This window comes from Mustela lutreola, chromosome X (assembly GCF_030435805.1).
Source record: "Mustela lutreola isolate mMusLut2 chromosome X, mMusLut2.pri, whole genome shotgun sequence".
NCBI lineage: Eukaryota > Metazoa > Chordata > Mammalia > Carnivora > Mustelidae > Mustela > Mustela lutreola.
Genome location: NC_081308.1, coordinates 55,271,400 through 55,290,235, shown reverse-complemented (window position 1 = coordinate 55,290,235; position 18,836 = coordinate 55,271,400).

Here is an 18,836-nt window from a genome sequence, read left to right as displayed (position 1 = left end):
AAATATGACTCATATATTACTGTATTATTAGATCCACATCAAATAGATTTCAGAAAGAGACTCAAATATCCTTAAATGATGAACCACTATTGTTTATGAAATTTCCCCAATGGCAGGCCATACAAAGTAAATTACATAGTAGATAAAGAAAACATACTGCTTAGAATATGCTCATAGTCTCTTAATTTTTAAAGTACTTAATATTTCATGTAATGTAAGAACAGAATAATGAGAGAGTGCTAATATTTGTAAAACAAAAAAGTCTTTCTTTTTTTTTCCAGTCAGTTTTACATCTCAATCATAGCGTTTTTAATTGAGACTTGACATTTTTCTGCTCTTGTTAGGACTGTTATTAAGATAACAAGGTAAATGGGCACCTGGGTGGCTCAGTGGGGTAAAGCCTCTGCTGTCGGCTCAAGTCCTGCATCGGGCTCTCTGCTCAGCATGGAGCCTGCTTCCTCCTCTCTCTCTGCCTGCCTCTCTGCCTACTTGTGATCTGTCAAATACATAACTAAGATCTTTAAAAAAATTAAAAAATACACTTAAGATAACAAGGTAAAAAATGCTTCAATAATTTTCTATATTTAAGGTATCTTCTCCTAAACCCCTATGGTTCATTTTGTTTTCAATTTTATATCCATAATTTAAAACCGATTTCTAAAATAAAAATTCTGTATGTTTGCACTTGGGCTTCAAGTTTGTTTGCCTTTTGTTGAGTGTCTAAAATATACGTATGGTTTCAGAATATAGGGTGCCAGCAAGCAGTTACTGTATCTACATATAGCTGTATATTTCCAGCTGTTTTATAAAGCTTATCTTTATTTTTCAATATGCACGCAAATGAATTCTTTATTCCAGTGAAATTCACATGCTTTCACAGAGCCACTACAATCTCTAAAATGAAAAGAGTTTCTTGCTGTGGAGTAGAGACATAAAAATATGTTAACTGGGAGTTATTGTAAAGCTATTTTTTTCTAAGCAATATATTCTTGGTATAATTACCTTTGCTACATCAACCAGACAAACTTGGAATTTCAATCTTTATGAGAAAAATAAAATAAAACATGAATCTGTGTAAACTGGAAATGATAATAAAGCCAATTTTACCCTTATAAAAATATACTACAATCTAATTTTCTCTAGTAGGAATACTTGACTAGTATGAAGACACTGAAGATGAATATTATTAAGCTGAAACCGGACATGGAAGTTTTGGAAAAAAAGTTATTGTATTTAATTATTTAGAAATATAATCAATATTAAAGATAATCTGCTGCCAAAGGTGAAAATGTTGAGTTAGAGCTGTTATTATTTTACTTCCAATAAAATATCTTTGAAGCTGAAAATCAGATGGTAAATAGAAAAGACAAACTAAGACTCTGACAAAAGAATGGATCCATAACTTTTATAATGTGAATATCAAAAGTGGTTTGAACAGGAAATTGGGACTTCCACTTTCAGCTGCATGATGTACTTGCAATCCAGAATCCATGTCACTTACAGATCATATGCTGGATATCAGCTCCTAGAATTCTCTGCACAATAGCCAAGAGGCTGTCTTCAGTGCCTTTTGTAAGTCTCTTTCCTGATCCCACTCTCATAAGGCAGAGTAGCCATTGGTATATGTGCTCCTAGGCTTGAGACATGGCCAAAGGCAGCAGGATGGCAGGTAGGGCCGGAGCATACGTGCTGCACTGTTTTGTTGTACCAATGGTGGTGTCAGAGTCCTTGTTTGCATGGAGCATAACTGTAAAGTTGGAAAAGAAAAGTGGACTCCAAAGCAGAGACTTACACTTGAGCTCTTATACCAGCCACACAAATGGAAGAGATAACCTGATCTCAGGATTTATTTCACTTCCCAAAATAAGTATCTCCCTGAGTAATTTATAATCCAAAACCTATATACACTGTTACAAATTTGTACTATGTGAGTGGTCTGAAAATGGCCAAATTGAATGATAACCTTTAAGTGGATTGGAAATGACTATAGAAAACAAAAGTTACCCCTGAAAAAATTCAACCACCTCCATTCAAAAGGTGAGCATCTCTTTCTTCTCCCAAATCAGAAAAATTTTATGTCAGTTTCTCAAAATGAAATTAAACTTAAAAAATATTGTTTTAATGTTCTATTCCATATATACCATACTCACTGTGACCCTCTAAATAAGAGTGAATTAGGGACCTCCATCCAGTTGCTTGTTGTATGGCCTGCCAGTTAAGAATTTTTTTTAATGTTTTTAAATGTTTTCAGATAATCAAAAGCAGAATAAAATTTTGTTACTTGAGGATTATAAAATATTCAAATTTTAGTTTCTATATTGTTTTATTATTACGGAATTCCTCTCATTTGATAATTCATTATCTGTGGCTGCTCTGTGCCCCACCTCAAGAGTTCTGAGAACCAATCTGTCTACCCCTCACCTAGCCTGGACACTAAGAATGCAAAAGATCCTTATTGTCTACAGTAATTAATATGTGTTGATATTCCACAATCTTTATTAGCATACTTTTGATTTTCTAGGGCCCTTACACCCAGGCAAATAGTTCTATTATTCATTACATGATCTGAAAGTCCCATCAACTCTTCAATGAAAAGCGTCAAACAACAGTTTGGACCCTAAGATTCTTTGAGTTATTCACTTCAGAACTCTACCTTCCTGTCTTTCCCAATCCTGGATTGTTATATCATCATTACCAATCTTAATCCAATCAAGGTCTCACATTGAAAAATTTACCACAAACAGAATTTCCAATTCTCAACAAATTTACCTCCCTCCAACTGAGATGTTGCTAAAGCTTCACAGAAGTGTTCCCTCTCCTAATGATAAGTAGTAAACTCAGCTTTGCCTTGTTAACACAATGTATTGGTAATATTTAGGGAGACAGTTTCAACAATTTACTAGATGCCATCTATATGATATCTATATGGACTTGGCATTAAGGACCATATAGTCCTCAAAGTCTAAAATATGTACTAGCATTCCTTTTACAGAAGAAAATTTGTCAACCTCTGTATTATATGAATCATATTTGTCCCATTAGAATAAAAATTCCCTACTGAATCTCTTTGCAAAGGTGCATTATTGTTTTATTTATGTCAGACTACAAGAGTTAATTTCCTTGTGGATTCCAAAACAATTTCTGGGAAGGTGCTGCAGGGTATGGGGCAGATCATGGATTATGTTCATCTATCCTCCAAATTTGATATTTTTAGGTACTGAGTAAGGCACCTGCTTCTATCTGGTGGATGTCCCCCTCATTTTTTTCTATATGAAGAACTTTTAATCAGTGGAAAAGATCATATTTCTTATAAAAAATATAAGTGTATGATACAGTTTCCTACAAAATTTGGTGCAATCTTAGCAAGATTTGAAGCAATACACATATCAAAAATAAGTGGAGAGGGTTACAGCACAAGGATGGAGTTTGCAAATTATCAAAGTCCTTGGTGTCTTACCTTCATCTCCTTCTGTGGGAATATGTGAAGAACACTCCCAATGAGAACAAGCAGGCTATTTCTTCAGACATTCAGAGATAGCTATAGCTAGGGAGTCGGTCACCATCACTTGCATTTGGTAGAGACTCAAAGACTGTCAGGGGAATGGAAAACCTTATGGTAAGCAAATGGTGAGGCTTCAGGTATGCTCTGCTTGGAGATTGAACTGTTTCCATTTCTTCAGTTCTCAACATCTCAAGAGTGATCACAGACTATACCTGAGAGCTTGTTACTGAGATATTCTTAGCTTTCCCACTTTTTCAAAAAAATGCATTTTTCCTTTTTTCTTCATATTTTATTTACATTTTTGGACTAGACTGATTTTTTTCCATTTTATTTTATCTTATTTTATTTTATTTTATTTCTCTTCAGTGTTCCAGAATTCACTATTAATGCACCACACCCACTACTCCATGCAATGCATGCGTTCCATAATATCCACCACCAGGCTCACCCAACCTCCCACCCCCGCCCTCCAAATCCCTCGGTTCGTTCCTCAGAGTCCACAGTCTCTCATTATTTGTCTCCCCCTCTGTTTTCCCCCAACTCACTTCTCCTCTTCTTCTCCCAATGTCCTCCCTATTATTCCTTATATGGCACAAGTATGTTTCACAAGTAAGTGAAACCATATGCTAAAATTGACTCTCTCTGCTTGACTTATTTCACTCAGCATAATCTCTTCCAGTCCTGTCCATGTTGATACAAAACTTGGATAATCATCCTTTCTGATGGAGGCATAATACTCCACTGTATATATGGACCATATCTTCTCTATCCATTTGTCTGTGGAAGGGCATCTTGGCTCTTTCAATAGTTTGGCAACTGTGGCCACCACTGCTATGAACATTGGGGTACAGTTGGTCCTTCTGTTCACTACGTCTATTTCTTTGGGGTAAATACCCAGCAGTGCCATTGCAGGGTCATAGAGTAGCTCTATTTTTAATTTCTTAAGGGATCTCCACACTATTTTCCAAAGTGGCTGCACCACCTTGCATTCCCACCAACAGTGTAACAGGGTTCCCCTTTCTCCACATCCTCTCCAGCACTTGTTGTTTACTGTCTTGTTAATTTTGGCCATTCTAACTGGTGCAAGGTGGTATCTCAATGTGGTATTGATTTGAATCTCCCTGATGCCTAATGATTTTTTCATGTGTCTGTTTAGTCATTTGTTTTAGACTGATTTTTTTTTATTGGAGCTTCTCCATGTAAGGATCAAGAGGTCAGAAACCAGTCTATACTTAGGTTTTTGATCTCTAAATGGTAAAATATGATGCTATACTATATTTTATTTGGTATTCTAGAGATGGTTCAGAAGTAAGTGTTTGTTCATGGCTCCCAAATCATTATGTCCTGTGAACCATCTAAGAGAAAACTTGAAAGGAAAAACAACAACAAGAAAACAGCAAAACCCTCTTCAACTGTGTGAAAGATGAGGGTTAAAACAGGAGACAAAATCCTTAATTGTCTCACTTAAATAAACTCAAATAAGGATGAAAATGGTAGTTTCTTGAGAGAGGAAAATAAATATCTGGGGACATATTTCTCAGATGCCTTGGAAGAGACCCCAGAAAGTTAAAAATCAAACCCTACACAGTTGCAGACCCTGATCCTTCCACTAGATCACATAGGGAAATTGTAACATTGAGAAACAAGCGAAGGAGAGAAAACCTGTCCACCAGAACATTGACACCACCAACATAACACAGTAAAATTGAGATTATCTTCCATTTATAAAAGGAACTTTGTACCAATGCTTGGTAAGACTTTAAGTTCCTTTCTTGAAAATGCAAGGAAATTATATATACGATTGTCTTAATGTGACAAACTATCCTTGATTTCCTCAGGATCTTTTAAAAAACATTGCAGAAATAATGGTCATTTGTTGTTATCTATTTTTATTAAGTAGGAAAATAGTCCTTCACAGGGAAAGTCCTGATATTAACCCCTTATTGGCTATCTACTGTACTGTACTGAAAACAAATTAGAGTAACTCTTTTCCCTCAGATTAATTTAGATGAAGAAGTAGCATTTTGGGGAATAATTAATTAATTAATTAATTAATGTCTTGCAAGAGGCATTAAAGAGATGTTAAATTTAAATATATGGATGGACCTAGAGGACATTACACTAAGTGAAATAAGTTAGACTGAGAAAGATAAATATCAAATAATCTATTTCATAAGTTAGATCTAAAAAAAGGTGAAGTAAATAAATAAATAAATAAATAACATCAGACCCATAAATACAGAGAACTCATAGATACAGAAACTGATGGTTGCTAGAGAGGAGTGGAGAGGGGGAATGAGGGGATGGGCAAAATGGATGAGGGGGAGAGGTAGAGATAGGGCCTCTAGTTACAGAATAAATGTATCAAGGACATAAAGGCACAGCATAAGCAATATAGTCAATGATATTGTAATAATGATGTAGTGGGATAGATGGTAGCTATACTGGTGAACAGAGCATAATGTTCGAACTTGTCAAATCACCAAGTTCTACACCTAATATAACACTGTATGCCAACTATATTCACATAAAACAAGAAAGAGGGTAAAAAAAAATTCATGGGTAAAAATAAATAAATAAGTTTAAATATAAGTAATGATAAAATGCTCTATTTTAACTTATAAAGGTACACTCACTTTGGAGTTTGTTGCAGAAAAGCCTGATGTTAAAAAATCAGAGTATTTAAAACATATTGTAGTATATTGGGTTAAAAATTATATCCAGAGATTTCAGGTTTTTAAGTAATGTCTGTTGGGAAAAAAATATATCATTCAAATAAACAAGATAAATATAACACAAGAAAAGTGATGAATTTTAGTTGAGTATTATCACTAGATGTGGGTTGTTGATATCTAGTTAAAAATTACAGGATGGCATTTAATGCCTGACTATAAAATTGGAATTTATGCAAATTTGACTATGTGAAACAATTATTTTAGCTTTTTTATCAGTATTTTAAGTTAGTTGGAAAAATGAGGGGTGCCCGGGTGGCTCAGTGAGTTGAACATCTAACTCTTGTTTTCAGCACAGGTCTTGATCTCAAGGTCATGAGTTCAAGACTTTCATTGAGCTCCACACTGGGTGTAGAACATTTAAGGAAAAAAAAAAGTTGGAAACATGAAATTTGGAGATAAGAAGTAACTATTGACCAGTTGATAAAGTTGACCTAGGGTCAATTTGAGAAGTCAAATAATAACAACTGAAAAAAATGGAGAGTTGTAAATACAACTCTCCATTGGAATCCAATGTTGGAATTTTTACATATGGCATAGTTTATAGTCTAAAAATGACTTTATTTAAAACAAAGTTAAAATATTATTATATTGGATTTAATATCTTCTAGCCTTATATTTTTCAGTTGTAAAAAAGGAATAAGAACATGACATATTTTATAAGATTATGAACCTGTAAAATTTATTAATGAAGTTTTTTGCCCACAATGAATTTACAAAAAATGTTAGCTACTACTGTATCATAAACTGTAGCAATCAAATTTTCTTTAATCTTGAACAACATAATTTATATTCTATATGTTATTTCCCATGATATTAAATCTGATATCAAAAGTAATTTAAACTCATCATAAAGCATATGAGTTCTCCAAAAATACTCCAAATATATTTTAAGTAACAAACATTTAAATAGTATTCAGAAAAGAATACTGTTACATTTTGGTGTTTATCTTCTACTTTTTACAAAGTATTTTTATGCAAAGACTTTTTTTAACAATATGGAATATTTTCTTCCCAATATATCTTCAGTGTTCTCATCAAAAATACACCAAAATAGATTTTTAATAGCTATAGAGTATTCTGCTATTACCAATCTTTATTTGCCTGGTGGTCAATTATTAAACTTTAAGATTACTTGTTTTGTCAATATTATAAAAAATGATTCAGAGTATATTCTACATATAAATATGCACATACCAAAGACTGTTTACGTAGGATAAAGTGCTGTCCCAAGGGATATAACTAATTTATAAAGATTTGAATATATGTTGTCATATTGCATTTTGAAATTTTGAATCAATTTATACCTCAAACATGCTATAAAGACTTTTTTCCCTGCACTCATGTAAACACTGAAAATTATTCCTGAACATTTGATAGACAAAGGCCTTTTCAATTTAACATAATGAAACTCAAAGGTGCACTTTACGTAGTTTATTACAGCAGTTATCAAAAACTGAATAAAATAAACTCTGAAAAGTGATTGATTCATAATAATCATTCAACAAACATATGTTGAGTGAATTCCACACCTTCTAAGACATAAAACACAAGTTTTTACAACTTCTAATAATTTTTAATACTTTGAGAATGATTTGCTGAACAGATTAATATAACTAAACTCTACTGACAGAGGCCGTCTTCCTCCAGGATGTGAAAGCGTTCGCGGAGGCACGGGATGTCCATGGAAAGAGTGGGGACAGTCCGTCACTGCTCCTCAACCCAGTGCACGGGCGGTGTGCAGCGATCCTGTCGCCTCTCCTCTCCTGTGGGGAAGCCACTGGCCTAGTCCCCGAGTACGCATGAGCGCCAGAGCAAAAGCCCTAGCAGTGCCAACACCGGGAGATGGTAGTGTGCATAGAGTTCCACCCTAGGCCACGTACGCTACTGCAGTGTTGTGACTGTATCTGCTTAGTTCGTCTTGGCAGGGTGAACCCAGGACGCGAACATGGAACCCGGGAAGCAGGGCCCAAGAGGCACCAGCTGTCCAGCATCTTTTCTTCCCTGAAGCGACAGGGCGACCTCCCAAAGCCTTGCTGAGGAGGCAGCAGCGAAGTGCCGTTCTCGCCAAGCTGAAAACCTCTGCGAAAGCATACTAGTCCCTGGGAAATCAGAGTTGGTTCTGTGTGCTGCTGTTGCTGCTTGCCTTAGCCTAGTATTCGCAGCACTGTGGGAGAAACCCGCATAGAGCGAAAGCCTCTTTGCCCGGACATCCCCTCTGGGAAAGCACAGCATTCTTTGGGAAATCAGAATCGGGTCTGTGGGATGCGGCTGCTGCTTGCCTGAACTTGTCTCCACAGGTGGGTGAAATACACCCGCATGGAGCAAAATCCTCTTTGCCTAGGCATCCCCTCTGCATGAGAGAGAAGCGTTTTTGCACCTGTAAAAAGAGCCTTAACGAAAGGGCCACGTTTGTCACTGCACTCCCCAGGAGAATGTCTAGGGAAGGTGTAACACGCAGCCCCGGGACAAGAGAAGGAGCCGGTGGTGTTACTATCCGGAAACGGTCATGATGCAGGAGAGCCGTCCCTGTCAGGAACAGTGGGCCGGAGGCAAGACAAGTGTCACCCACTCCTTGTGCGGAGAGCCGGAAGCCTGGGTGCTAAGGGGACACGAGAGGACTAGGGCAGGAGCACGTGCTCCACTCTGAAGGAGTCTAAACAGAAGGCAGGCCTGTTCTGTGCCTCTGGGCCCAAGAGGACTGCAGCTCCTTGGCCACCTGTCCATAGGGCAGACGTGGGCTTGCCACCAGGAGCCCGGCCCTGAACTCGCAGAAACAGCTCCAAGAGGAACGGGCAGTTAGATGCTGTCCTGCTCCAGGATGTGGAAGCGTTCAAGGAGGCACGGGGTGTCCGGGGAAGGAGTGGGGACAGTCCCCCACAGCTCCCCATCCCAGTGCACGGGCGGTGTGCAGGGATCCTGTCGCCTCTCCCCTCCTGTGGAAAAGGCATTGGCCTAGTCCCCGAGTCCGCCTGAGCGCCAGAGCAAAAGGCCTTGCGTTGCCTACAACGGGAGAGGGTAGTGTGCATCGAGTGCCATCCTAGGCCACGTATGCTACTGCAGGGTTATGGCTGTGTCTGCTTAGTTCGGCCTGACAGGGTGAACCCAGGGCGTGAACATAGAGCCCGGGAAAGCAAGGCCCAAGAGGCACCAGCTCTTCTGCAGCTCTTCTTCCCTGACGCGACAGAGCGAACGCCAAAATCCTTGCTGTTGAAGCAGCAGCGAAGTGCGGTTTGCGCCAAGCTGAATACTACTGTGAAAGCATAGCAGTCGCTGGGAAATCAGAGTCGGTTCTGTGGGCTGCTCTTGCTGCTTGCCTTAGCCTAGTATTCGCAGCTCGGTGGGGAAAACCCGCATACAGCGAAAGCCTCTTTGCCCGGGCATCCCCTCTGGGAAAGCACCGCATTCTTTGGGAAATCAGAGTCGGGTCTGTGGGATGCTGCTGCTGCTTACCTGAGCTAGTCTCCACAGCACGGTGTAATAGACCCGCATGGAGCAAAATCTTCTTTGCCCGGGGATAACCTCTGCCTGAGAGAGAAGCGTGGTTACGCCTGTGGAAAGAGCCTTAAGGAAAGGGACACGTCTGTCACTACGCTCCCCAGGAGCATGACTGGGGAGGTGCAGCACGCTTCCCCGGGAGAAGAGTAGGAGCCAAGGGCCTTGTTTTCGGAAACGGTCTCCAAGTAGGAGAGCCGGTCCTGTCAGGAACAGCGGGCAGTTAGAAGACCTGTGCCGAGAGACGTATGCCTGGCTGTTAAGGAGACACGAGGGGACGACTAGGGCAGGGGCGCGTGCTCCACTGTGAGGCAGAAGTCTGGGCAGAAGGCATGCCTGTCCTGGGACCCTGAGCCCAAGGGGAAAGCAGCTCCTTGGCCACCTGTCCCTGGTGCAGACATGTGCTTGACACCAGGCGCGTACCCTGAACTCGCAGAAGTAGCTCCCTGAAAGAACGGGCAGTCAGATGTCATCTTCCTCCAGGAAGTGGAAGCGTTCGCGGAACACGCGGTGTCCGTGGAAGGAGTGGGGTCAGTCCGTCACTGCTCCTCAACCGAGTGCACGGGCGGTGTGTCGAGATCCTGTCAGCTCTCCTCTCCTGTGGAGAAAGCACTGGCCTAGTCCGCGAGTCCGCCTCAGCACAGCATTCTTTGGGAAATCAGAGTCGGGTCTGTGGGATGCTGCTGCTGCTTGCCTGAGCTAGTCTCCACAGCTCCGTGTAATAAACCCGCATGGAGCGAAATCTTCTTTGCCCGGGTATCCCCTCTGCCTGAGAGAGAAGCGTGGTTGCTCCTGTGGAAAGACCCTTAAGGAAACAGGGACACGTCTGTCACTGCGCTCCCCAGGAGCATGACTGGGGAGGTGCAGCACGCTGCCACGGGAGAAGAGAAGGAGCCGTTGGCCTTGTTTTCGGAAACGGTCTCCAAAGAGCAGAGCCGGTCTGTCAGGAACAGCGGGCAGTGGCAAGACAAGTGTCACCCGCGCCCTGTGCAGAGAGACGGAAGCCTGGCTGCTAAGGAGACTGGAGGGAATGACTAGGGCAGGGGCGCGTGCTCCACTCTGAGGAAGGAGTCTGGGCAGAAGGCATGCCTGTCCTGAGCCTCTGGGCCCAATGGGCAAGCCGCTCCTTGGCCACCTGTCCCTGGTTCAGACATGTGCTTGCCACCAGGCCCCTACCCTGAACTCGCAGAAGTAGATCCCTGAATGAACGGGCCGTCAGATGCCATCTTCCTCCAGGATGTGGAAGCGTTCGCGGAGCCACGGGGTGTCTGGGGAAAGAGTGAGGTAAGTCCCCCACAGCTCCCCATCCCAGTGCACTGGCGGTGTGCAGGGATCCTGTCACCTCTCCTCTCCTGTGGGGAAGGCACTGGCCTAGTCCCCGAGTCCGCCTGAGAACCAGAGCAAAAGGCCAAGCGTTGCCTATACCGGGAGATGGTAGTGTGCATAGAGTGCCATCCTAGGCCACGCACGCTGCTGCAGGTTGTGGCTGTGTCTGCTTAGTTCGGCCTGGCAGGTTGAACCCAGGGCGCGAACATAGAGCCCACGAAAGCAAGGCCCAAGAGGCACCAGCTCTCCCGCAGCTCTTCTTCCCTGATGCGAAAGAGCAAACGCCCAAAGCCTTCCTGAGAAAGGAGCGGCAAAGTGCGGATCGCGCCAAGCCCAAAGCCTCTGCGCGTCCATAGCAGGCTCTGCGAAATAAGAGTCGGTTCTGCGGGCTGCTGTTGCTGCTTGCCTTAACCTTGTATTCACAGCACAGTGGGAGAAACCCGCATAGAGCAAAAGCCTCTTTGATCCTGCATCCCCTCTGGGAAAGCACAGCATTCGCTGGGAAATCAGTGTTGGTTCTGTGGGATGCTGATGCTGCTTGCCTGAACATAGTCTCCGAAGCATGGTGGGAGAAACCCGTATGGAGCGAAATCCTCTTAGCCCGGGCATCCCCTCTGCCTGGGAGAGAAGCGTGGTTAAGCCCGTGGAAAGGGACACGTCTGTGACTGCACTCCCCAGTAGCATATCTGGGGAAGGCACAGCACACCGCCCTGGGAGGAGAGAAGGAGCCTTGGCCTTGCTGTCGGGAAACGGTCGTGAAGCAGGAGAGCCTGCCATGGCAGGAACAGCGGGCGGGTGGCAAGGCAAGTGTCACCACAGTCTTTGATGACACTTTTGAGTCAAGGCTCATCTACTCTACAGATGAGACTACACTGTAAAAATTTTAAAGGCAACATGTTTAAAGGCAACATCATGAATGAATATTTGGTGGTTGCTTGGGTTTTCTATTCATGGTATCAGATGAGTTTAAGGGAGCATAATCCAATAAAAAATTTAAACTTAATTTTAAAAAATAAGAAAAAAACACATTTTAATATCTTTGCTTTTGTGGTTCCTGCAAATGAAACTACAAGAAAGGGCTGAGAACATTTTCTTTTTTTCTGTTTGTTTTTCTTCAATTTGGACCTCCTCCTAGGTCTCTGATCTAAGAATGCTTACACAGACTCTGTAGTGCAGAAAGGACAAAATATCATATTACAAAATATTCTATTCCTATCCTTTTGTATATGCAGAACAATAAGTTAATATATGTGCTGCCAAAGGAGCACACCAGAGCAATAAGTTGAATGAAGATTGTACTGGGAAGATAAAACAGTTATTCCATAACATGAGTGGGTTTTGAATGGGACATGAAGGGCGGACTTGTGAGTTAGGAAATATATATATATATATAAAGACTTAATGAAGGTTTAATTAAAGCATAACAACTATGCTGTATTACTGAAATATATTAAAATGATGATATGGAAATACCTTGACTATTACTTAATATCTCACAGAGTAACATCAAATCACCTATTAATCCTTTCAACTAACAGCTGTTCCTCTTTGTTTCACTTTACATAACATGTGATGGATTGACATTTGTAGAAATAAGGGGGAAACATGGAAGAAAGTGAACAATTAGAAAGGATCAAAATACAGTAATAAATGAGGTAAATAACCAGTGAATATTTACTATAGTGTAAATATATGCTGTTTCAATGCATGCACATTTATAAACTGAGAATTTTCAGGAGTGACAGCCAATGTAGAATATCTAGATGGTGTTATAGAAAATTCCATAAAACCCTTTGCATTGGTTTAATACAGCCTGGTATAATATTTAGAAACCAGACTGTGTAATTTCTTTGAGCAGTTAAACATAGAAAAACATGGCTGAAATAATGATAAACACTTAAAATTACTTAAATTTTTGTTTATTTTTATCCTTTAAGGCCCATATTGTGTTCATAATGTCTCAAGTATTTCTGATTGTTAGAGAAAAGTAAATTTGAAAATTTCCATGGGGAGGGGAAATGGTATCTGTTTTTAAAACAAAACAAAACAAAACAAAATCACAGGGCACCTTTCCTATGGTTGTGAACTGCCCTTCCCTTACTGCTCAGTGCATTTTCATTAACACCCACTTCACAGTCCATAGGCAGCCATCTGTGTTCCCATCTTTAAGAAATTTTATCCTACAAGTCTTTTCTCATGACACTGTTGCCTATGACATAAATCAAACAGACATTCAACCTCTTGGAATGGAATCAGAAACCCACAAAGCTGACTGCTGTCAGGACTCATAAGGAAGGCAATTAATACATTTATTATTTAGGAGAGGAGTTGTTTGCTTTCCAAAAATCCATGCAGAGTTGGAATGTTATCCAGAGTGTATATCAAACTAACAAAGCTAAAATGTCTTTTTATCTCAGGTTCACCCATTTGACAATCATTATATTTTCTCCTTGATCTCTGGTTTGGTCAGCTATGCTAGTGTCAGAACACTTAATTCATTCAGTCAATCAACAAAGACCTATTGAGTACTAATTTTTTGTGGGTGGGATGAATAAAACAAATATCTGCCACAATGGAGCATATGATTTAGAGTTTAAAATTCATATTTGAATTACTTACATACCACCACATACATGAATTACATACTTACCACCAGAAATGTAAACAACACTTTTAAAATGAAAAAGAAATTGATGATAATGATGTTAAGGAAAAGACCTTAATATTAAAAGCAATAAAATTGATATGTCTATTAGTAGAAATAAAAAATGGTCATATATTAACTAAAGTAAAATTTAGGGGTTCCTGGGTGACTCAATCGATTAAGCAGCTGCCTTTGGCTCAGGTCATGATCCCACGGTCCTGGGATTAAGACATGCATCGGGTCACTGCTGGGTAATAAGCCTGCCTCTCGATCTTCCTCTGCCTGCCACTCTGCCAACTTGAGATCTCTCTCTCTCTGTCAAATAAACAAAATCTTAAAAAAAAGATAAATATAAAGTAACACTTACTGAAGATTTGGGGACGGTGATGCCATCAAGATGGCAACATGGATGCATGGATGGCTCCTTATTTATTGCTAAAGGTAAATGTATAGTCAAAACCAGATTCTCCAATATTGTAATGGTGATATATAAATCATTTACTAGTCTAGTTTAAAAGTTAAAAAAAAACAAGCTTATTAAAAATAACTATAACTGCAAACATTTGTTATTAAAAGTATAATATAAAAATGATCTAAAATGTAAAAACATCAATAACCTGTTGTTACAGGAGAAGTATAAATTTTCTGTACACTATTAAAGTTCAGTTGTTTTCAACATAAAATGGAATGTTATAACTAACGTATTTTATATAAACTTAATGGTAAATATAAAAAAATATGTAGTAGATACACAAAAGATTTTGATAAAGAAGTTAAAACATACTGCCACAAAAAGTCATCAGATTACAAAGAGAACAATACAGGAAATAAAGAGCAGAGCATCTACAAAAGAGCAAACAATTAACAGAAACAAAACAGATAAACACTGGCGAAAGAAAAAATTTTTTAAAAAAGGGAGGGGAAGGCAAGCCATAATACAATTAACTATAAGTAACAAACTGATTGTTTCTGGAGGGGAGATGGGCAGGGGAATGGGCTAAGTCAGTAATAATTATTAGGAGGTCACTTGTGATGAGCATTGAATGTTATATGTAAATGGAGAATTACTAAATTGTACTCCTGAAACTAATATTACACTATATATTAACTAAAATTTAAATAAATCATGAAATATAAAGAGAATGAAAGGCAATAGTTAAGTCTTTACCTATCAATAATTATTTTAAATGTAAGTGAATGGAATCATCCAGTTGGAAAACATAGAAAGGCTAGAATAGATTAAAAAAACAAACAAAAAACACAAGATCCAACAATATGTTGCATATAAAAGAATCACTTTAGCTTTAAGGACACACATGGGCAGAGAGTAAAGGGATGGAAAAAGATATTCCAAGCTAATGATAACAAAAGAAAACAAGGGTAGCAATAACTATAACAGACAAAATAGGGTTTATATAAGCTAAAAATCACCACAGTCATTATACAATAAGAAAAGTGTCATCAATTCATCCATACAGTAATTGTAAATATGTACCTAATATTGAGCCCCATAAATATATAAAACAAATACTAACAAAACAAAAAGGAGAAATAAATAGCAATACAATAGTATCTGGGGACAATAATACCCCACTCTTACATATGGATAGATCATCCAGACAGAAAATCAATAAGAAAATAGTGAGCCAACTGGGTGGCTCAGTCAGTTAAGCCTTTGCCTTTGGCTCAGGTCGTGATCCCAGGGTCCTGAGATAGTCCCACATTGGGCTCCCTGCTCAGGAGGGAGTCTTCTCACTCTGTCTTTGCCCTTACCCCTTGCTCATTCTCTCCGCCCTGCTCTCTCTCAAACAAACAAACAAAACAAAACAAAACAAACAAACAAACAAGAACTATGTCAAATGAACCTAACATATTTACAGGATATTCCGTCCAATAGTATCATAATAAATATTCTTCTCAAACACACGTGGAAAATTTTCTAGGATAGATCACATTTTAAACCACAAAACAAGAGTCCCCCCAAAATCAATAATATAGAAAGCATATAGAGTATATTTCCAGACAAAATAATATGAAACTAGAAATTAATACAGAAGGAAATTTGGAAAATTTACAAATACACAGACATACACATTTTTAAACAAACAAAAAATCAAAAAAAGAAGACAAAGTGGGAATAAAAATACATCTTGAGGAAAATAAAAAAATATATACCAAAAAATTATGAGAAGCAGCAAAGCAGTTATAAAAGGAAATTTTATAGCTATAAATTGTATATAAAAAAAGATTTCAAATAAAGAACTTAATATAACAGCTCAAAAAACTACAAAAAGAACAAAGTAAACTTAAAAGTAGCAAAAGGAAGGAAAAACATAAAAATTAGGGCAGAAATAAATGAAATATAGAATTAAAAAACTAGAAAATTTTTTAAAATGGTAAATAAAATTAGACTTGGTTATGATAAATAAAAAAAAGACAGCTAGACTACCTCAGAAAAAAGAGAGAAGACTCAATAAAATCAGAAATGAAAAAGGGGAGATTATAACTGATACCACAGAAATATAAAGGATAAAAGACAGTTAAATGCCAGCAAATCAAAAGCCTAGAGGAAATGGACAAATTCCTAGGCACATACAACCTATCAAGACTGAATCATAAGGACATGAAAAATGTGAACAGACCAATAAGGGGTAAGGAGATTGAATCCATAATAAAAACCTTCTAACAAATAAAAGTCCAGAATCAGATGATGTCCACAGTGAATTCTACCAAACATTTTAAGAAGAAATTATACAAACACTTTTAAAACCCTTCCCAAAAAGTTGAAGTGGTTGAAATACTCTGAGGCACATTTCAAATCAGCAACAAAAAGAACTACTGGATAATATCCCTGATAAATAAAAAATGTAAAAATTCTCTACAAAATGCTACAAAACTGAATTCACCAGCATATATCAGTAAATGTGATGCATTATATTGATAGAATGATCAATAAAAACTCATTAGATCAATTCAACATATGCAGAAAAGGCATTTGACAAAATTCAAAACCCTTTCATAATAAAAATACCCACCAAACTGGGTGGAGAAAGAATACACATCAACACAATAAAAACCACATATTCCATGGAAGGATTCAAGATGGCGGAGAAGTAGCAGGCTGAGACGACATCAGGTAGCAGGAGATCAGCTAGATAGCTTATCTAACCATTGCAAACACCTACAAGTCCAATGCGAGATCAAAGAGAAGGAGAGCAACAATTCTAGAAACAGAAAATTGATCACTTTCTGAAAGGTAGAACCGGCGGAAAAGTGAACCCAAAGAACGGGAAGGTAGACCGCGGGGGGAGGGGCCAGCTCCCAGCAAGAGGTGGAGCAACGGAGCAGAAAATCAGGACTTTTTAAAAGTCTGATCCAATGAGGGATATCAACTCAGAGGTTAAACCAGAGGGAAGCCCAAGTGGGGTCAGCATAGCCCCAGGTCCCTCAGGGTCACAGAAGGACCAGGGGTATCTGAGTGTCACAGAACTCACAGGTATTAGAGTGGGGAAGCCGGCTACAGAGACAAAGCTGAGGAGTGAGCTCTCAACCCAGGGTTACTTTGAACCAGGCATAGGCAGGGTGAGCTTGGAGTAGGGCCAAGGGCCAGGGAGACAGGAGTAATTGAGCTCTTTTCTCCAAGCACGGCCAGAGGCCAGGAAGATGAGAATGACCAAGGACATTTCTCCAAGTGCGAATGACAGAGTCCTTCTCTCCAAGCGTGGCCAGAGGCTGGGAAGATGGGAGTGATTAAACACTTTTCTCTGAGAGTGCACCTGGGAGCGAGGCCCTGAGTTCTCCACTCCTCTGGGCCGGATTGTGAGACCGCCATTATCATACCATCATCCAGAACTCTACAGAAAGCCTTCAGGGAACAAAAGCTTCCGGATTACTTAGCCCTACCCTAGGTAAGGGCAGGACAAATCCATCTTGGGCAAAGACACCTGAGAATCAATACAAAAGGCCCCTTCCCCAGAAGACCAACAAGAAACCCAGCCAAGAACAACTTCACTTACTAAGGAGAACAGTGGAATTCCAGAGGAGGAGAAAGCAAAACAAGGAATTCATGGCTTTCTCCCAATGATTCTTTAGTCTTGCAGTTATATATTTTTCTTTTTTCTTCTGCTAATTTTTTTTAACTTTTACCCTTTCCTCGTTTAATGATTTTTAAACTAGTTTATTTTTAAAATATCTTACAAAAAATAATCTATTTTGAACCTTCATTACTATATTCATATTTTATCCTCCATTGTATCTAACTATATATTTTTTTACACATAGGGTTTTTTCTTCTAAAAAATTTGGAGTATAACTTATCCTAATAGATCAAAATATACCCTAAATCTAGCTCCAAGATTGTTCTAGTGTCCAGCCTGAGAAAATTCTCTCCAGGTTATCTTTCTTTATTGTCCCAACCAACTTGCTCTATCAACTTATTTTTTAGAAATTAAATTATTTCCCTCATTTTTATAGGTTTATTCCATCCCTTCATTGTGCCTACCCTTATATGTTTTTCATCCTTTAAAATCTTGGGAGGTAGTTTCTTCCAAGAGACCAAAATACTCCCAAAATTAAGTGAGTGACCCTGTTCTAGTCACAAGTCTAGTATATATATAATTTTTTTTCTTTGGTAATATTTTTTCCTTGTTTTCTTTTTTTTTTAACCTTTTTTTCCCCCTAGAACTTCTTTTTTATCCCCTTTCGTTCTCCCACAACTTGGGGTCTCTTCCGATTTGGTTAAAGCACAATTTCCTGGGGTCTTTGCCACCCTTTTAGCATTTTATTTGCTTCTTTATATATTCTTATCTGCTCAAAATGACAAGGTAGAAAAACTCACCACAAGAAAAAGAACAAGAGGCAGTACCAAAGGCTAGGGACCTAATCAAAACAGACATTGATAATATGACAGAACTAGAGTTCAGAATGACAACTCTCAGGGTTCTAGCTGGGCTCGAAAAAGGCATGGAAGATATTAGAGAAACCCTCTCCAGAGAGATAAAAGCCCTTTCTGGAGAAATAAAGGAACTAAAATCTAACCAAGTTGAAATCAAAAGAGCTATTAATGAGGTGCAATAAAAAATGGAAGTTCTTACTGCTAGGATAAATGAGGCAAAAGAATTAGTGATACAGAAGACCA